Source organism: Tupaia chinensis, unplaced genomic scaffold, assembly GCF_000334495.1.
Source record: "Tupaia chinensis unplaced genomic scaffold, TupChi_1.0 Scaffold000318_1, whole genome shotgun sequence".
Classification (NCBI taxonomy): domain Eukaryota; kingdom Metazoa; phylum Chordata; class Mammalia; order Scandentia; family Tupaiidae; genus Tupaia; species Tupaia belangeri.
In genome coordinates this window covers 367,057-385,552 of record NW_006159811.1, presented here as the reverse complement: position 1 = coordinate 385,552, position 18,496 = coordinate 367,057, and the positions used below count along the sequence as shown (strand labels likewise).

The 18,496-nt window shown below is 42.9% G+C and overlaps 2 pseudogenes; both read right to left on the bottom strand.

Annotated features, from left to right (window-relative positions):
- Nucleotides 1–1,557: 1,557 nt before the first annotated feature.
- On the bottom strand, nucleotides 1,558–18,012 carry LOC106735166 (elongation factor 1-alpha 1 pseudogene; annotated as a pseudogene).
- On the bottom strand, nucleotides 17,616–17,747 carry LOC114008311 (uncharacterized; annotated as a pseudogene).
- Nucleotides 18,013–18,496: the final 484 nt, after the last annotated feature.

Sequence of the window (18,496 nt, the reverse complement as noted above, 5' to 3'; positions counted from 1 at the left end):
AATATCAGTTTTTCTTATGAAAAGGATCATAGCAGGAATATAGAAAGTAATGATTTTATTTATAACACAGACTAAATGTTGAACAACCCTGCTGAAAAATAAATAGATGTCTTATGGGCCAGCCTGTAGCATGGTGGTTAGGCAGCAGGCTCCCACTTGGTAGATTACATTGTTCGAGTACTAGATCCAGCAGTTTGGAAAGCATGCCCAGTGCATGTATGTGCATGCCCCAAATCCTGAGATGAGAATGGAGAAGACTGCAGCATGGTTATCCCTCCTGGAGAGGGTGCTTTTTCACTTTCTCTCGTTCTCTGTCTCTCTGCAGTGAATACACACACACTCTCCCCCAATAGCAAATTTAAAAAGAGATATCATAAAGGAAAATAAAACTTATGTGCATAGCTATATACTGAGTTGTTGGGAAAGTCATGCATTTTTGCATAGAAAAACATAGAAAAAAATATGACATGACTTTTCCAACAGCCCAATAGTTTTCTCAAAATGAATGGAGTGTGTGAGGCCATAAGCATGCCCCAGTGTGGTCTCTTTCAAAAGAACCCCATGGGTTGGTTCCAGTGGATGGCATAATGGTTACATTGCTGGACTCCCATCTAGTCAACCATGTTTTGAGTCCCGGACCCAGTGGCTTGAAAATTATGCCGGGTGCATGTGTGTGCATGCCCAAGATCCCAAGAGGAGAATGGAGAACAGATTGAAGCATGGCCATTCCCCCCACCCCCCAGGGTTGATTTCTTGCTTCCCCTCTCAATTGTCTGTCTTTCTTCTCCCCCCTCTGCAAATGCATGCACCCTAAGGCAAGAACCCCTACCAAAATAATAATAATAATTGCAGACAGGGTTAATAAGCTAATTTGAATTCTAAAAGAGGCCTCCTTTAGATCAATTCCAGAGCAAGAAAAAATTTCAGTGGTGTTAGGCTAAACCTGAGGAGGCATTCTGATGGAGAATTTCAAGATGCAGTGGTTCCGTCTGAGCTGGTATGAATGACTCTAGGTATGAGGTTGTTTCTGATAGAAAATATTTATAGCTTCAGAGTAAGTTAAGCTACAGTAAACAATGAAAAAACAGGGTGGCCCCATAGCATAGCAGTTAAGTTCTGTGTATAGGGAGCTAGTTTTTTTTTTTTTTTTTTTTACATTACCCCGCTTTTTTTTTTGGAGGGTTTTTTCGTTCTCTTTTTTTGGAGAGGTTTTTGCTATAGGGCACATGTGCTTGCCAGACAGACAGAGAGAGAGAGAAGGTGAGAAATCACCCCCCAGGGGGATGGCCATGCCGCAACCCCTTCTCCTCCATTCTCCTCTCGGGATCTTGGGCGCATGCACACCCACACGTGCCCGGCGTGAGTTTAAGCCACTGGGTCCGGGACACGAACTGCGGTCGACTACGCAGGAGTCCAGTGACATAGTCATTACGCTAACTGCTGGTCCCTCATTAACCAGTCTTTTACTATTAAACTTAAATGGCCAATTGAGACAAACAGTTCTGAGACTTCTCTTCCACCACTGATTAAGACTGGGGTGGCAGGAATTAGGGATATTCATCTAGCCTTCTGAGCTTTCTGGGCAGACTTGGTGACCTGACCAGCTCCAGCTAATTCTTGTCCACAGCTTTGATGACACCCACAGCAACTGTCTGTCTCATATCACGAACAGCAAAACGACCCAGAGGATAGTCAGAGAAGCTCTCAACACACATGGACTTGCCAGGAACCATATCAACAATGGCAGAATCACTGGATTTCAAGAATTTAGGGCCATCTTCCAGCTTTTTATCAGAACGGCGATCTAGCTTTTCTTTCAGCTCAGCAAAATTACAAGCAATGTGAGCTGTGTGACAATTCAGTACAGGGGCATGATTTGACCTAGGTGGTTTGGGATAATCACCTGAGCAGTGAAGATAGCTGCTTCCATTGGTGGGTCATTTTTGCTGTCACCAGCAACATTGCCACATGGAATGTCTTTGATAGACACGTTCTTGATATTGAAGCTCACGTTGTCCCAGGAAGAGCTCCACTCAGAGCTTCATTGTGTATTTCAATGGATTTGACTTCAGTTGTCACATTGAATGGTGTAAAAGTGACCACCATACTAGGTTTGAGCACACCAGTCTCCACTCGGCCCACAGGGACAGTGCTAATATCACCAATTTTGTACATATCCTGGAGGGGCCGGTACACAGGCTTGCCAGTTGGACAAGTTGGTGGTAGGATGCAATCCAGAACTTGAAGCAGTGTAGTTCCATTGGTATTGCCAGCTTTACGGGTGACTTTCCATCCCTTGAACCATGGTATATTAGCACTTGGGTCCAACATGTTGTCACCATTCCAACCAGAAATGAGCACAAATGCTACCGTGTTGGGATGGTAGCCAATTTTCTTAATGTAGGTGGTGACTTCCTTAACAATTTCCTTGTATTTCTTCTGAGTGTAGGGTGGCTCAGTAGAATCCATTTTGTAAACACCAACTATTAGTTGTTTCACACCCAGTGTGTAAGCCAGAAGGGCATGTTCCTGGGTCTGCCTGTTCTTGGACATACTAGCTTCAAATTCACTAACACCAGCAGTGACAATCAGGACAGCACAGTTGGCCCGAGATGTGCCCATAATCATGTTTTTGATAAAGTCTGTGCCTTGGGGCATCAATGATGGTCACATAACGCTTGCTGGTCTCAGATTTCCACAGGGAGATATCAGTGGTGATACCACGCTCACGTTCAGCTTTCAGTTTATCTAAGACCTAGGCATACCTGAAAGAGCCCTTTCCCATCTCAGCAGCCTCCTCAGATTTTCGATAGTTCAGGGCCAGCAGGTGGTGTAGTGGTTAAGGGCGCTGGACTCCCTCATGGCTGACCATGGTTTGAGTCCCAGACCTGGAGGCTTGCTTTCTCACTTTCCCTCTCTCTTTCTCTCACTCTCTGTGTCTCCCTCTGGAAATATTAAAATAATAATGAATAAAGTTAAATAAAATAATTCTCTAAAAAACTTTGTTTGATGGTTGTTTTGTTGATTCCACCACTTTTGTAGATCAGATGGCCGGTAGTGATGGACTTGCTGAAATCTACGTGTCCAATGGCAGTGATGTTGATATGAGTCTTCTCCTTTTCCATTTGGCTTTGATTTAGCGATGGTTTTCACGACACCTGTGTTCTGGTGGCAAACCTGTTGTGAAAGAGAAAGAATAGGGAGCTTGTTCTTACATGGCTGACTACAGTTTGATTCCTGGTCCTAGTGGCTTAAAAAACATGCTGTGTGTGTGTGTGTGTGTGTGTGTGTGTGTGTGTGTGTATACCCAAAACCCCAAGAGGCGATTAGAGAAAAAGGAATTGTGGCGTGGCTATCTTCCCTGGAAGGTGTTTGCTTTTTCACTTTCCTTCTCTATACCTCTCTCTGAGAAGTGCGCATGCCTTCTGGAAATTTAAAACAAAACAACATGAGCCAACAGCACCTCATTCCAGACCACTCTTGCTTCATACTACAAGTACTGCCATGGCTTCCAAACTCATCTCCCTTGCGTGGTCTCTTTTCAATTCAGTTTGTGCTATATTTCCAGAGGAAGCTTCCTATAATGGGTTGAATTGTGTCCCTCTCCCTCCTCAAAAAAAAAAATATCTGGGAGAATATTTTAGACATTTTCCCCTGTAGATATTTTAGTCCTAAGCCTAGTGCCTCCAAACATGACATTATTTGGGAATGAGGTCATGGGAGAGGCAAGCAAGTTAAGACAGTCTTCTCCAATATGGCTGGTGCCCTTATAAAAGGAATTTCATGTAAAAAGATACACATCCTTTGGTCAGTCTGTGGCATAGTGGTTAAAGCAGCTGGAGCCCACATGGCTGAGTCTGTAGTTTGAGTCCTGGACCTGGTGGCTTGAAAAATGGGCCAGGTGTGTGTGTCCATGTGTGCCCAAAATCCTAAGAGGAGAATGGAGAAGAAGGGATTGTAGTATGGCCTTCCCCGGGGGACACACACCTGTATCTGTAAGGCATAGAGCTGTCCCAGGAAATAAACCCAGGCCCTCTGTGTGGGTCAAGCTGTGTTACCACTGTGGTGACACTTGGGACAAGAGAGCACAGTTTTTCTGCTTTGTATCTATCACTCCACTTTCTTGTTATTTGTCTATGTTTTAATTTTGTCTTTGATAATCGTTTTTATTGTGGTGAGTTGTTCTTCAGAAATGTATCAGGGAATTAAAATAGATGTTTTTGTGTGATATGAAAGTTGTGATTGACGAGGGTAGGTGTTTGAAATGTTCTCACTTCTTTCTGAAGCTCCAATAACTTTAGTCTATAAAATAAACGGACAGAGGTTATCAGGAAAAAAAGCATACAAATATTGGTATGTCAGTGGGAGCCATACACAAAGTATGAGACGCAAAGAAAGACCGGATGGTTGAAATGGAAACCACGTGTTTAGTCACAGGAGGGAATGGAACTGGGAGGTTAAGGGAAGGTCGGGCAGAACTTTGTCCAGCAAAGGTTCTCTACCCAGATAAAATCTCTCAGGTGCTCTCTCTGAGTTGTCTTCAGAAAAGTAGGTGAAAATCTGGCTGGGCGTGGTGTCCTGGGTGTGGACACCTTTAGGTTTCTCTCTGTGGTACCAGTTAATCTCCTCCAGTTGCTTGATGAGATTCCTAGAGCAGGTTCCAGACAGGAGCGTTCCTTCCCTTGGTCAGATAAGGGAAAACAAAGAGGAATTCCCTCCTTGTGCTTCAGTAAAGAGAAGAGAAGGTAGAAATGGAGGGAAGGTCAGAGAGATAATAAAACAAAACAGGTTGGCCCCTTAGCACAGGGTATCTGAAACTGTTTCTTTCCTTTTTTTAGAGAGATTTTTTCCTATAGGGTGTGTGTGCTTGCTGGAGAGACAGAGAGAGACAGAAAGTGAGAAATCACCTGCTGGGGAATGGCCACGTCTCAATCCCTCCTCCTCCATTCTTTTGTTGGGATCTTGGGCACACATGCACACTTGTCTGGCATGAGTTTTAAGCCGCCAAGTCTGGGACTCGCATCATGGTCAGCTATGTGGGAATCCAGTGACGTAAGCATTACGCCATCTGCTGGTCCTGAGACTGTTTCTTTAGTTTATTATATTAGCGTGCCATATTTTGGGGTGCTGTTCCTGAGCCCCAACACTAGCCAGGAAGTGAGAGTAGGAAGTAGAGAAGTACTGTGTGTCTGTTGTGTGTGTGCCCTATTTCATTAAATAACAAACCATTAACTGCCTTCTATTATAACAAAGTCATAGAGGAAAAAATTGCACCTTATGGGTATTAAGGAATTTGCCAAAGGCCATGTTTACATTGGATCAGGCACTTTGCATTCATTATATTACATAATTTAATCTTACTGAAATCCTATGAAGTACTGGACCTCTTTTTCTTTTTCTTTTTCTTCCTTTCTTTTTCTTCCTCTTTCTTCCTCTCTCTCTCTCTCTTTCTTCCTCTCTCTTTCTCTCGCTCTTTCTTTCTCTCTCTCTCTTTTTTAATTGCTGAAGGGTGCATGTGCTCACAGACAGAGAAATGGGGAGAAAGCACTACTCAATAGGGAGTGTCCCACCATAATCTCTTCTTCATTTTTCCATGCTCTCAGGATTTGGGGCACACACGCACACACACATATGTTTTTTAAGTCACGGGGGCTGGGATTTGAACGATGTGGTTGGCTGTGTGAGATCCAGATCCCTTAACTATCAAGCCACAGGAATGGCCCTTCTTATCTATTTAGGAAGACACTGAGGCTCCATGCTTCCCTGTAATGCAAAGTCACTGCTAGTTGACTCTAAGTTCCATGTCTTCAACCTGAGCTCACTGTGGGTGAGCCTGTGGGCTTGGAACAAGCTCTAAAGCAATTCGGGGACCATACATACCTCTCTCTCTCCCATACAGACCAACATCTCTACTTGTAGTTCTCCATCATCTCTTGCTACAATTAAGGCTTCTGTTGGGACCAGTAGATGGTGTAATGGTTACATCACTGGACTCCCATGTAGTCGATTGCGGTTCAAATCTTCGGTCTGGCAGCTTAAAACTCACCCCAGGGATGTATGTGTGCATGCCCCAAATCCCGAGAGAAAGGAGAAGAAGGGATTGCGGTGTGGTCGTCCCCCCTGGGTGTTGGTTTCTTGCTTTGTGTCTTTCTGTCTCACCGGCGAGCACGCACATCCTATAGCAAAATTCTCTTTCTGGAAAAAAAAAAAAAAAAGGGACTTCTACAGTGATGACTAAAATTTGGGGACAGGGTTAACTGAGTTGAGAGAGAAAACTATATTTTGGAATCTCATTTTGAGTCAGCTATGGACAAAACAAAGAGCATACCATTTAGTTACATAAATCTAAAGCAAATACCCTGATTTTGAAGATAAAACTGAAACGAACAAACAAAAACCAAATAAGAATGCTGAATTTTTTTTTTGAGAGGTTTTTGCTAAGACAGAGGTTTTTGAAAGAGAGATAGAAAGCAAGAAATCACTCCCCAGGGGGTATGGCTACACTGCAATCCCTTCTCCTCCATTTTCCTCTTAGGATCTTGGGCATGCATGCACACTTACCCAGCATGAGTTTAAGCCACTGGGTCCAGGACTCAAACCGCGGTGGTTAAGATGCTGGATTTCCACATGGCTGACCACAGTTTGAGTCCCAGACCTGGCAACTTGCTCTCTCTCTCCTTCTCTCTCTGGTGAGTGCATGTGCCCTATAGAAAATTTTAAAAAAATAATAAAAATGAAATAAAATAAATAATTCAAAATAAATAAATAAATAAATAAGTCCTTCAAGGAGCCAGATAGTGATATGCTGGTAAAATGCAACACTGTGAGGCAATCTCATGTGGGAAGGTTCCAGGTTCAAGGCCGGAGAATGCCCTTCTTGAGAACTCTGGGCACATGGTTGCCTGTGAACCAGGGCTGACTGAAGGCTGGAGGTGGGTCATGATATCAAGACCCTGTTATGAGTGCTCTCTCTTGCTCATGGAAGAAAGAAATCAACTTTAAAAGAAATAATTTATGGAAAAGTGAAATTGAAGTATGAGTTTATTTTGGTGCAAACATTTTTTGAACTCTATAGGTAGCTTTTTCATAATACACATTTTCCGTGAACTTTTAGAAGATCTCTCATAGTTTATATATTTATCTTATTGCTCATTATTCCCCTCTAATTATTTATTATGAGTGACCAGCATATGGCTTAATGGTTTCATCGCTGGACTCCCATGTAGTTGACTGTGGTTCGGGTCCCACACTGGGTAGCTTAAAACTCATGCTGGGTGCATGTGCATGTGTGCCCACAATCCCAAAAGGAGAATGGAGGAGAAGGGATTGTGGTGTGGCCATCTCCCCTAGGGGAAGAGGTGATTTCTTGCTTTCTGTCTCTCTGGTGAGCACATGCACCCTATAGCAAAAATCTCTCTTAAAAAAAAAAAAATTATTGAGGTTGGTAGGTGGTGTGGTGGTTAAGGTGCTGGACTCCTATATGGTCAACCACAGTTTGAGTCCTGGATCTCGCAGCTTGTTTTCTCCCTCTCCTCCTCTCTTTCTGTTTATCTCTGGTCAAAATAAATAATAATAGTAATAATAAATAAAATTATTTATTTATTATAATGCTGGACACCCACGGGCACATGCCCTTAATCTGGGGCTGGTAGAAACTGGAGGCAGATTGTGGTGTAGAGACCCTGTGGGGGATGCTATCTCTCCATCTCTCTTTCTCTATTCTTTACTCATGGAAGAAAGAAATAAACAAGGTTTTAAAAGAAATAATAAATAAAAATTAAATTAAATAGATAATTCTTTTAAATATTATTTATTATAATTTGTGGGGCTGAATGAAAAGATGACCCCTTCAGGGATCAACAGATGGAGTAATGGTTATGTCACTGAACTTCCATGTTGAACTCTACCCATGCTGAACTCAACTGCTGTTCGAGTCACGGACCCAGTGGCTTGGAACTCACACTGGGTGCATGTGCATGCATGCCCAAAATCCCAGGAGGAGAAAGGAGGAGAAGGGATTGCAGTGTGACTGTCTCCTCTGAGAAGTGATTTGTCACTTTCTGTCTATTTCTCTCTGTCTCTCTGGCAAGTGCACATGACCTATAGCAAAATCCTCTCTACAAAAAAAAGAAAAAAGAAAAGATAGAGCTCTTCAGAGACATGGCAGATGCATTGCTGAAGAGGTGTGAGGATCACCTATGAAGCTGATTCGTATAGATTTCCCTGAAGAATGACTAGACAGTGACCAACATGTAAGGAAACTATGACCTCGCTGACTCTTATAACCTGTGTAGAGAAGGAAGGCAGGGAGTCCAGGTGGGATCAGGAGAAAGAGGGAAGGAAACCAGAGGCTGAATGGGTGGTATGCATGGAACTTGGCCAGGAGAGTCACAGGATGGTGGTCTTTACTCCTTCCACCACGCAGCAGTGAGCCTGTTTCAGGCTTTTGGCCTGGATGAAGAGCTCTCGACATCATACAGCTCTCTTACTCCCATTTCTTCTCATTGTGAGTTTGGTCTTTAAACCTTCCACACAGTGAAGGAGGAGGCTTTACATTTCAAAGATGTCTCAGTTTCTGGAAAAATGCATGCAACACAGTACACAGCACTTTATGTTCTGATTTGTAGCCCAGTCTCCTGTGAATTTGGTATTATGAACTGGTTGCAAGAGCTTGACCAGATCATGTTTTTCATCTTAAAACCAAGGGCAGTTTTGGTTATATCAAGTGGAGATAACCAGACTGAGGTAGTACTGGGCTCTCCTTTCTTAAATGAATTGCCACAGTGTACATATGCTCATCAGAGAGAGAGAGAGGCAGAGAGGAAAGGAGTGACAGAAAGAAACTCCTAATGGAGCACGGTCACACCATAATCCCTTCTCCCCCATTTCTCCATCCTGGTGGGATTTTGAGCAGGCACATACTTGTGTCCAATGTGTCTTCCAAGCTACTGGGGCTGGGATTTGAACCAAAGTCAGCTATGTGGGAACCAGCTTTCTTAACCACTTGGCTATGGAGCCAGCTATGGCCTCCCATTTTTTATTTTCTGTCCCACCCTCCGTAACTGCACAGAAATCCTACAGAAGGAACCTGCCTCATCAGGATAGTTCATTCTTAGATGATCTTGCAGAATCTCTGTAAGAGAATTATACATTTGCACGGCTTTGGCTTTAGAAATGCTGGGGAGACTAAGTCACTGTGTTTTCCAGGTAGAAATAGAGTCACAAAGAAAATGTCCCCCCGCCCCGTCCAGGATGAGCCCCATAGCACAATGGTTAAGTGCTGTGCATAATAAGCTGAGTCCCACATGTCCAACAGCAGTTCAAATCCTGACCCAGCACTTTGAAAAACTTGATGGGTGTTATGTGTACCCCAAATCCTGGTGGAATGGAGAAATGAAAGGAAAGGGACTGGGGCTTGACCATGTCCCACTGGGGTGTGCTTTTGCTCTCTCTGGTGAGCATGCATGTCCTTTGGTAATTAAAAAAAGGGAAAGACGATGCTCCCAGAATCACTTTTGCAAAGGCTGATGTACCAGAAACTCCAAGAGGCTGGGACTTCCATCAGCAGTAAGCCAAACTAATATTCCCTTTAATTCATTCAACACACATGTAAGCGAATCGCCTGCTTTTTTCAAATCTTTAATGATATCTCATAGGCTGGGCTCTTCCTGGTTTCAAAGAACACTTCCTGTACCTTCAGGTTCATCAGGTTTAGAACCATATAACCATCCTCCTGGGATCTCAGAGTAGCAAATCCTCAGATCTCAGAGAAGATGTTTGTGTACTTTGATAGAAAAGACACTGAATTTAAACAGCAGGTGACCACTGCTTACTGTCAGCAAGGCTGTAAGTGCAAATGTGGCAAAACACCATTGTAAGTGATTATCCATGGGGCAAGTGCTAATTGTAGGTCAGCCTATTATTGAAAATCAAAATCCAAACCAAAACAAATTCCTAACAGGGGCCTTGTGGACCCTTGAGTCTGTCTGTGGACCCTGTGCGTTCCAGAGATTTCATTTTGAGAAGCAGTGGGAAGAGGATTATCTTTACCTTTTTATTTACTCACGGCCAGAGACGTGTTACCAGGTGGGCTCTTTTTTTTGCTTTTTCCTTATTTAGGTCGAGGTCCTGCCAAAATGTTGTTAGTCTTCTGTTGAGAGTAGTATCTGATAGGTTTAAAAATAAGAAAAACAAAACAAAAACAAAATTGGGGAGCTGGTTCCATGATCTAGTAGTTAAGGGAGCTGATTCAGATCTCGGCCCCGTAGTTTAAACAATATAATGGAGGGGCCAGCAGTGGCATAGTGGTTAAGGTGCTGGACTCCCACATGGCCAACTGCAGTTTGAGTCCCAGACCTGGCAGCTTGAAAATCACACTGGCACGTGTGCGTGCCAGAATCCCTAGAAGAGAATGTGGGAGAGGGACTGCAGCGTGGCCATCTGTCCTGGGGGTAGATTTCTTCACTTCCTCTCTGTCTCTCTGGCGAGTGCATGCACCCTATAACAATAAATAAATAAATCTCTCCAAACAAACTAAAAGCATGCTGGTGCATTTGTGTGCATGCCCCAAATCCCAACAGGATGGAGAAATGCAGGAGGAGAGATTGCAGTCTGACCGTGCCCCGTTGGGGAATTCTTTCTCCCTCTCCTCTCTCTGGTGAGCACACGTGCTCTCTAGCAACTAACTAAGTACATATAAAAACAAAAAAGTTTTTTTGTTGAAACAGTAAGAAGGAATAACTGAAGCATAGGAATGCTGCTGGGAAATGCGGGCCCTTGACAACACTACCTGGTTCAAGCTTTGCTCAGCTAAACCCTGGTTGGATGAGAAAGTTTTTCGGCTAAACCCTGTGTGGAGGAGAAAGAGTGTTTTTTTTTTTTTCCTTCAGGCTTCAAGGTAGGAGATTCTAGGAGGGAATAAATGAAGCATAAGGGTCGAAACATTAAAAATAATAGGAGCATGCTGTCATCAAGGTGGCTGAAGAGATTTTATTTTTAACAGAGGCCAGAGTACTTTAAAGCTATTCATTAAAGAGTCAGCAAGTTATTTGCTTTTTAATTGTTGCCGTCAGCTCGTTGCTCTCTGCTCAAAGTGCAGAAATGAACTTTAGCATGATATATTACAGGGTGGTGACAGTAATTAATTAAAAGCAACCCTTATAATTTGAACAGGTTTTCAATTTAGGAACTGACAGAATAAAAGACCTGAAAACTAATTCTGAGATAAACGTGACTTTTCTCTTTAGCTATCAACCCTTTTATTTTTATTCTCCTTTGGTAAAGGTGAGTTATGCCTTTAAATAACACTTACAAATAACAGTTTCCAGTTATTGCCAGCTATCCATATTACCAATGTGTAACTTAGAGCTGCATTTGGTCTTTAAAACACTTTTCTTTTTTTTTTTTTTTGGAGAGGTTTTTGCTATAGGGCGCGTGCGCTCGCCAGACAGACAGAGAGAGACAGAGAGACAGAAAGCGAGAAATCACCCCCCAGAGGGGATGGTCACACCGCAATCCCTTCTCCTCCATTCTCCTCTCGGGATCTTGGGCATGCACGCACATGCGCCCGGTGTGAGTTTTAAGCCACCGGGTCCAGGATGCAAACCGCGTTGACTACGTGGGAATACAGCGACATAGCCATTACGCTAACTGCTGGTTCCCTAAAACACTTCTTTTAAAAAGGTTTTATTTCCCCTGAACTGTGAATATTTAGGGGACAGAAGACAGAAAATCAATCTCCGTGACAGCTTTCCCACTCGTGTCTGTATCTTGCTGTATGATTTAGAAATAAAGTTCCAAATCACCAAATGATCAAGGAATTAAGAGTGTGTGTGTACACGCAGATCTGGCTGCACTTCCCTACAGACACGAGGGCCTTATGCACTCAGAGAAGGTCAGAAAACTAGATATTGTGTCAACGTCTAACAAAATGTTGCCATTATCCCAAATATTCAAATATAGTCAGTTGAAAAATCTGTTAAAGGTGAGACCAGCAGATGGCGGAAACCTCTTTGCTGGACTCCCACATAGTCCATTGCAATTCAAATCTCAAACCCAACCCCATGGTTAAAAACTCACGCTGGGTATGCGCATGTGTGCCCAAGATCCCAAGAGGAGAATGGAGAAGATGGGATTGTGGCATGGGGCCATCCGCTATGGTGGGTGATTTCTCTCGTTTTGTCTCTGTCTCTCTGGCAAGTGCACAGGCCCTATAGGAAATATCTCACATAAATAAATAAATAAATAAATCCGTTAAAGGTTTTGGCGGTTATCACAATGTAATGATTTTTCCAAAATTGGAGAAATACTGAGTAAGATTGGTAGGTTATGTGCAGATGCAGATGGTTGCTCCTGGGTATAAGGTAACTGAAACCTCCTGAGGAAGAAGTGTGTTTTAGTCAGTAGCATTGCTAATGGAAATACCTAAAACTGGGTGATTTATAAAGAAGTGGAGGTTTAGGGTCAGCCGATGGCATGTTATGTTGTTGTACTCTCATATGTCCAAATGCAGTTCAAGTCCTGGACCCGGTGGCTTAAAAATCACACTGGGCATGTTTGCACCCAAGATACTGGAGGAGAATGGAGGAGAAGGGATCGCAGCATGGCCATTCCCCCTGGGGCACTCTCTCTCTTTCTGGAGATCACATTCACCCTCTGGCATTTTTTTTTTAAAGAAGAAATTGGAATACTTGCTATGGTTTGACTATGTACCCTGAAGTTCATGTGTTGGAAACTTAATCTTTATTGTGATGCTATAAGAGGTGGTACCTTTAAGAGGTAATTTGGGGGGCAGCTGGTGGAATGGTGGTGAAGGGGCTGGACTCCCCATAGTAGACTTTGGTTAGACCAAGTCTGGACCTGGCTTACTTTCTCACTCTCTCTCTCTCTCTTTGGTGAGCATATATGCACTATAGTAAAACTTAAATAAAGAAATTAATTTTAAAAATTGTTAAAAAAAATAAAAAAAGATGATTTGGTCCTGAGGGCTTTGCCCTCATGAGTGGATTAATGCCTTCATCATGGGAACTAGTTAATTATTGTGGGACTGGGCTCCTGATAAAAGAGATGACTTCAGTCCAATTTCCTTCCTGTCTCTCGTGCCCACTTTCGCCTTCTGCCATATAGTCCTTGCCAGATGCTGGCAGTGTGCTCTTGGACATCCCAGCCTCCAGAACCACAGCTTCTATGAAATGAGTGCTTAGTCTGAGCTGTTCGGTTTATAGAAGCAGAAAATTGATTATGGCAACCTGTCTCCCCAGAGCAACCTATTAAACCTAGAAAAGTCGTTCTCTCCCTCCTCTTTTAAAGACCTTCCTTCAGGAATTCTACATAGAGAGGCTATGAAGAATCTGACCAGACAGGCTTGCTAGGTTTCCTCCCCTCAGTCCATTATCATTAGATTATACCCTTTTGCCCAGTCCCACTTCTTACTTTTTTTTTTTTTAAAGAGATTTTTTGCTATTAGGTGGCCTGCACTCACTGGAGAGACAGAGACAAAATCTCTCCGACCCTCGGGGGGATGGCCCCTTCTCCATTCTCCTCTTAGGATCGTGGTTGTGCATGCACATGCACCTGGAGTGGGTTTCAAACCACCAGTTCTGGGATTCAAACTGTGGTTAGCCATGTGGGAGTCCAGTGCCCCAACCACTATACCATCTACTGGCCCCTGCCCAATCCCATTTCTACACAACGTCCCATTCTTCATCAAACCTTGGCATAATGATAAACGATTTTCCCTGGGTCTTTAGGTCTTCATTTCTATAGGCTCCCATGTTATGCAGAACTTTGATTAAACAAATTTGTTGTGTTTTTATCTTGTTAACATGTCTTTTATTGTAGGATGGTCATCTGTGATTTTTAAAAGATAGTTTTTGCTATAGGGTGCTTGTGTTCCTCAGAGAGAGAGACAGAGAGACAGAAAGAGAGAAAATGAGAAATCACTGCCCAGGGAGATGGCCATGCTGCAGTCCCTTCTTCTCCATTCTCTTTTTAAGATTCTGGGCACGCACACACATGCATACAGCATGATTTTCAATGGGTCTGGGACTCACACCGCGATGTCCGTCTTGTGGGATATAGTACCTTAATGCCCGTCCACCCTGCCCCTCATTGTGGTTCTTATGATGAAGAGAAAAGGTATCTCACCTTTCCATCCTTAAACAACTCTTTTTAAAAAATTATTTAACTTTATTCATTCATTTATTTTTAATTTGACCAGAGAGACAGAGAGAGAGAGAGAGTGAGAAAGCAAGCCACCAAGTCCAAGACTTGAACTGTGGTCAGCCATGTGGAAGTGTCCAGTGCCTTAACTACTACACCACCTGCTGGTCCCTGTCTTTACACAACTCTTAGGAATACTAACAACCTAGTGTTGTGTCCCTGTAGAAAAGATTCTGAAGAACTAGGGTTTGTGGAAATTTATTAATGCTCAAACTCAAATGCCTGCTAAAAGAGAGGGAGATAATAAGAATGAGGAAGAAAGCTGAGTTTAAGAAAATTTGGGGGGCCAGCAGGTGGTGTGGAGGGTAGGTGGTTGGGTTCCACATGGCTGACTATGTGGTTTGAGTCCTGGACCTTGCTGCTTAAAAAATAAGCCAGGTATGTGTGCGTAAATGCCCAAAATCCCGATAGGAGAATGGAGAGAATTGCAGTGTGACTATTCCTCTGGGGAGTGATTTCTCATTTTCTCTCTGTCTCTCTTTGGAGAGGGCACATGCCCTAAAGCAATAACTAAAGAAAAAGAAAAATTTTGATGATTACTTAGGTAAAAAGTACATGTTGTTTTCCTCTTAAGTCCCTTTTTTTCTTTTTTTTTTAAGAATTATTTTATTTAACTTTATTTATTTTAATTTGATCAGAGAGGGAAAGAGAGAAAGAGAAAGTGAGAAAGCAAGCCACCAGGTCTGGGACTCAAACTGAGGTTGACCATGTAGGAGTCCAAACTGAGGTTGACCATGTGGGAGTCCAGCCCTCTTCACCACCACTCCACCTGCCCAAGTCCCTTCTTTTCTTAAATTTTATTTTATTGTTTCATTTTTTATATTTATTATTTACATTAAGATGGGGGAAAAGATTGAGACAGATCACACTGGAGCGGAGTGATTATGTCCTGGTAGGTTGTGAACTCAGAGTGTAGGACACACCACCTGAAAATATGACTGTAGGAGACCAGATTATGGCATCCACAAATATTGGGTTGTCGGAAAAGTCATGCATTTTTGCATAGAAAAACAGAAAAACTACATCATAACTTTTCTAGCAACCTAATATACTTTGGCATATTTTGAGCTAGTTTTTCTGAGAAACTGTAGACAGAGTAGTAGTTCTGAAAAGCTGCCTATTTGTGAAAGGATTTACATCTATGAAATTTACATCTGTTCTACATTAGTATCTGTATCAGGAAGAGGGATGCTCTGAGGCAACTTTTATTGTTGGAGAGAGCAGTCTGCATAACAAGACAACATTTATTCACCATATGTTTTCTCCCCTCACCCTCCCTCGCCCTTGCATAACCTGAGTCCACCACCCCTTGAGACCCCAACTCCCTTTCCCTTCTGTAGCTCATGATGATATATGAGTTCCAATCATCTGGCTCTTTTTGGAGTCTCATATTCTGTGGGACTCCCGTGTTTATGTACATAATTAAATATGGTTTTCTCTTGTTAATGTGTCTTCCATCAAGTTAAATCATAGCTCAACGAATCTGAAGGATAAAGAAAAGCCATTTTTTCCCTGCCCTACAAGTGATTTTAATAATATGTAGGGGTATGAGACCAGCATTTGGCATAATGGCTCTGTCACTAGACTCCCATGTAGCCGACCTCAGTTTGAGTCCTGGACCTGGTGGCTTAAACTCATTCCAGGCACGTGTGTGTGAGTGCCCAAGATCCTGAGAAGAGAGTGGAGGAGAAGGGATTGTGGCTGGCGTGGCCATCCTGACCCTGGGGGACGATTTCTTGCTTTCTGTCTCTCTATCTCTCTCTGTCTTTCTGGTGAGTGCATGCACCCTACAGCAAAAACCTATCCAAAAATTAATAATAATAATAATATATAGGGGTAGTAACCAGCAGATGGCATAGTGGTTACGTTGCTAAACTCCCATGTAGTTGACTGCATTTCGAGTCCCGGACCCAGTGACTTAAAACTCACTGTGAATGTATGTGCGTACGTGCCCAAGATCCCGAGAGGAGAATGAGAGAAGGAATTGCTGCATGGCCATCCCCCCCCCCGGGAAGAGTGATCGCTCACATCTCACATTCTGTCTCTCTGGTGAGCATATGTGCCTTATAGCAAAAATCAAAAAAAAAAAAAAAAAAAAAGAGGGACCAGCAGTTAGTGTAATGGCTATATTGTTGAACTCCATGTAGCCGACCGCAGTTTGAGTCCCAGACCCGGTGGCTTAAACACAGGCCGGATGCCTGTGCATGCGTGCCCAAGATCCTGCGAGGAGAATGGAGGAGAAGGGATTGCAGCGTGGCCATCCCCCCTGGGGGGTGATTTCTCACTTTCTATCTCTCTGTCTCTCTCTGTCTTTCTGGCGAGCGCATGCCCTTATAGCAAAAGCCTCTCTCTAAAAAAAAAAAAAAACCAGAATATATAGGGGTCAGTAGATGGCATAGCAGTTATGTCTCTGGACTCCCACATGGCCAACTGCTGCTTGAATCCTGGACCCAGTGTCTTGGAAATCACACCAGGTATATGGGTGTTCATGCCCAAGATCCTGGGAAGAGAAGGGCTTGTGGCGTGACTGTCTCCCATAGGGGGTGATTTTTCACTCTTCCTCTCATTGTCTCTACGTCTCTGTCTGTCTCTCTTTGGTGAGTGCATGTACTCTATGGCAGAAACCTCTAAAACAAAAAGAATATCTAGGCATTTAAATTTTATCTTGAATATTTTAATGTGTGAGTAATTGATTCAGATTATCTAGAAAATATTGTATGGGACCTTTGTAAAGGCAATCTGGCCTGTGACCCTCTAGTTTATGACTGCTGATTTCCATATACCCAGTGAATAAGTGGGTTGGGAGGAGGTAAGCCTGGGCTTTCTAGTAACAGGGGTCCCTTTCCCTGTGTACACTCTGCTTGACACTACATACTTGTTCCTTTGAGACCCTGCATTCAGTTCAACAAGTGAGCATTAAGTATAGCTCTGTACATGCCCATTCCCATGTGTAATGGTTTGTCCTGGGATAAAAATTCTCACCACTAATTTTCTTTACTACTTTGGAGACTTCATATTGTAAATTCACACATCAGGTTTCATGACAGTGGTTGCAATAAGACCACAGATTGGTCTTATTGTGGAATTACAACCTAGATCCAAGGATAAGGCTCTAAGCCCACTCATTAAGAAAAAATTGGGGACCAGCAGTTGGCATAATGACTATGTCGCTGGACTCCCATGTAGTCAAGACAGACAGAGAGACAGAAAGCGAGAAATCATCTCCCGGGGGGATGGCCACGCCGCAATCCCTTCTCCTCCATTCTCCTCTCGGGATCTTGGGCACGCACACACACGTGCCTGGTGTGAGTTTTAAGCCACCGGGTCCGGGACGTGAACCACAGTCAACTACATGGGAGTCCAGCAACATAGCCATTACGCTAACTGCTGGTCCCAAAAATATGGAACGCTTCATGAATTTGCATGTCATCCTTATGCAGGGGCCATGCTAATCTTCTAAAGAATTATTTTTAATATAATTTTCTGTATCGTTCCAATTTTAGTATATGTGCTGCCGAAGCGAGCACGGATCTGGCTCTCTTAACCACCAACCTGCAGGCTGGCACTCCTGTGTTTTAGGTAAGAAAAGGATAGAGAACTTCTACTCATGTGCCAGGCTGCCTTGTGATCTCTACACAGAGTTATGTCATTTACAAAGGAGTCCTCATACTCACAAACACATTTGACTCTAAAAGGACCCCATTTTTCTGATGTGAAAGCCAAAGCATGAATGACTTGCTCAAACTTATGTAAATGTTGGTACCGGGGTCTATCTAAGATTCTAAATACCATGTTATCACCATTCTGTTATATCCCATCATTCTGTGTGGAAGAAAAATTCTGTAACAGTTAAGCAAAACAAAACCAAAAACCAAACCCCAAACCAAAACCATTTATGGAGTTTGGTGCTGAGCAATGGAAGTCGCTAGAAAGTGTGTACTCAGCACTGGTGTCTGCCTGGACTGGCTAGCCCTTGGTGGGTAAACTCTGGTACAATCATTCAGCATTCCAGTCATCTTGGTTTGAGGAGATGAAAGGAGGGTGGGAGTTTTGCCTTAATGTATAGAGGTAAATGAGCTAAAGTAATCTTTGGATTTTTGTGCTAAATAAAGTGTATGAATGTGGGGGGTGGTCTTCGAAGTTCAACTGATAGTGATCATTATGAAAAATTATGCATGGACTTCAAATTCTTTGCACGAAAACAAACTCACTCTGATTCAATTTTCCCCACAAGCTTTTTTTTTTTTTTTTTTTTTTTTTTTTTTTTTTTTTTATA